Genomic DNA, 3,282 nt, shown 5'->3' on the forward strand with positions numbered 1-3,282 from the left:
TAGAACTGAACTAGAACTGAACTAGAACTGAACTAGAACTGAACTAGAACTGAACTAGAACTGAACTAGAACTGAACTAGAACTGAACTGAACTGAACTGAACTGAACATCAAAACATGTAAATTTATAAGTATCTTACTTTTTAAAATTTGCCTATTAACGTGGTATACGGTGGCAGTGCAGATGCTGTTTTATAGATCTCAAATTATTCTAAATAGAACTTCCATACTGCTTTGCTGTACCTGAATACCCTTTAATTTATAAACATAATAGGCTTAAAAACTTTCATTACATTTTTATATTTAACTCACCTTTTTACAGCTATTTTTCCAGAGAGAACTTTTTCATATAAAAGTTGATGTGTAATAATTATTTATGGTAAAAGTTTCTATATACATTTCTATTGTCGTTTGTTAATGGACAAAGTTCAATATAAATTATAAACGTTACACATGGTGTACTTCAAAACCAATTAAAAATAGGACACAAATAATTTTAATAAATATTGTTAAAAATAGACCACTAACAAGGTTCTCACAATGCAACATGTGTTAAGGTATTAAAATGTTTTTATAGTTAGCAATATAGTAAAAGTTTTAAAATTTTAATTTTAAACTATTTACATTAAAAGCATTGTTGGCAGAATATGCTTTCTTAAAGCCAAATTTAGCATATTTATTTATAGTTTAGCCTCAAAATTTATTTTTAAGCCTTTATAAAATAGATTCCTGAGGCAAATGTGGACTGATCTTGTAATAACCATAGCCATGTCGTAATAACAAAAGTGCAATGAAGTCCATGAACGTTTTGAACATTTTTCATGTGTGGCATAAAATCTGGGCTATTCCGAATCCCAACTTCGCTAGTTAGTTACTTTAAAAGGATGTATGCACATCAAATTCGAAGAAATACACCTAGGCCTCTATCGGGCCTGTTGTGCGCTCATTAACCAGTGCCACGGGTGGGAATCGAACCCACCACCTCCCGTCTACCAGACTAGAACAATAACCAATCGGAGGCCCAACTTCGCTAAACTATTGAGATTTGACAACATGTTATTTTGCAATATTTATGTACAATATTTTTTAATGCTGAATTACATCGTCCAAATTTCATCAAATTATTATGAACATTGCGACCTGTTCCCTGCGCGTAAACGTAATAACTAATGAAAAGATCTATCGGCAAGCAAAAAGCAGATTCTAAGCAGATTACTAAACTTTAGTATTTTTACCGTAAGACATTGTTTTATTACATATTTACATCGTGGCGCATACATTATTTGTATTTACTATTAAAACTCATACGTATGGCCGTCCATACGTTGTATACTGTGACACTAAGTGACGTGATTTTTTTATTATTTCTCTATATCTATCTGAACTACTCATTATAAACAAATTTAGAACACTTGTTTTCAGTATATTACTTCTCTATATAAATTTTCTTTTTACACGAAATTTTCGATAAATTTCCTTTTATGCGAAATTTTAGGCGAATTTTCTTTAATTTTAACGAAAATACGAAAATTTTTACCAATTTCCATTTGTTTCGAACTTTTTAATATTTTTTTAACTTTAAATAAAATGTCCTTTTCATTCATATTATGCTGAAGCAGTTAATTACATCTGTTTAACCTTCATTCAAAAATGTCAAAATTTTCTAAAACTTTTGTTTACTTTTCACTATAATCATTATGAAAAATTTTATGTTACACTATCTCTTACCTTATAATCTTAATCATAATAATTGCTAATTAAAAATATATTAAAGTCACAAATGAAATGTTGACACTTGTGAGTCATTAATTAAATAAACAATATAGTTAAGATGAAATTAGTTAATATTAATATAAAAACTCTATTTAAGACGATGACATAGTTGTGCTCAAAAAAAGCCAGATAAAACTAAGACAAAGACTGTCTGGCTTTTTAAATATTTATATGTATTTAGTATGTATATTAAGTGTTACAGCACAAGAGTAAATTGTTATAAATGAAAGTGATAAAAATATATTTATATTGTAAACTGTAAAAACTTGATGCAAATTTTTGAGAAAAAAATTGTTGAATCTGTGCAAAGTTTCAAAAAGTGAATGAACTTTGGTGTAAATGTTGTAGTTTCATTTTTGTTAGCAAACTATAAAAGAAAATATTTTTATTAAATGAGTAATTGAATAATGATGTTCTAAGTGAAGGAAATGAAGTAAAAGTTTTGAATATATTAATTAAAATATTTTTCTAATAAATTCATTTTACTTATCTTTAACAATATATTAAATAATTAAACTCTACATCCAGTAACAACTACTTAAAATGTCTTCTTAAATTTATGTTTGATTATCTTTTTATTCACATTTTTACTTTTAAATGCACTACTATTTTGTATACAATTCCTATTGTTTCTCATCATTTTCTCTATTGTTATTTACCATGTTTCTTTATTAAAGAACAAACAGCTTCTGACAACAACGAAATTATAAATAGTAGAAGGTGTGTGATCATAGGAGGAAAAACATCATCAACATTTATTGTTGCATGATGGTTGCAACAAACCTCCTTTTATTAATGTTGCTATTGTTTGATTTTGTCATTACAATAACACATGCATACAAACACTCCTCTTGTTCGCTCTTGTACATTAACATAAAAAACAACCTCACTGTAGGTATACACCCACATTTTAACGTAAGCGTATGTATCTGTAAGGAAAATTAGGGTGAATTTGCCTAATCGGGAAAAAAACAGGAAGATAATTACAATCTATGCTAAGAAGTTCTCTACATAAAGCATTAGTATATCTTTTTAATTAATACTTAGGCATGATGATTTCAGAAGATTACAATAGTTCGTTAGTTAGTCAGTTTGTTAGTTTATTAGTTTGTTAGTTTGTTAGTTTGTTAGTTTGTTAGTTTGTTAGTTTGTTAGTTTGTTAGTTTGTTAGTTTGTTAGTTTGTTAGTTTGTTAGTTTGTTAGTTTGTTAGTTTGTTAGTTTGTTAGTTTGTTAGTTTGTTAGTTTGTTAGTTTGTTAGTTTGTTAGTTTGTTAGTTTGTTAGTTTGTTAGTTTGTTAGTTTGTTAGTTTGTTAGTTTGTTAGTTTGTTAGTTTGTTAGTTTGTTAGTTAGTTAGTTAGTTAGTTTGTTAGTTTGTTAGTTTGTTAGTTTGTTAGTTAGTTAGTTAGTTTGTTAGTTTGTTAGTTAGTTAGTTAGTTTGTTAGTTTGTTAGTTTGTTAGTTTGTTAGTTTGTTAGTTTGTTAGTTTGTTAGTTTGTTAGTTTGTTAGTTT

At 27.4% G+C, this 3,282-nt stretch overlaps 1 protein-coding gene across 1 annotated transcript in view; it reads left to right on the plus strand.

Moving 5' to 3' along the window:
* The window catches only part of LOC111678511, a 71,022-nt gene that overhangs the window by 51,350 nt on the left and 16,390 nt on the right, over nucleotides 1-3,282 (plus strand). The window lies entirely within an intron of this gene.

Source organism: Lucilia cuprina, chromosome 5, assembly GCF_022045245.1.
Source record: "Lucilia cuprina isolate Lc7/37 chromosome 5, ASM2204524v1, whole genome shotgun sequence".
Lineage (NCBI taxonomy): Eukaryota > Metazoa > Arthropoda > Insecta > Diptera > Calliphoridae > Lucilia > Lucilia cuprina.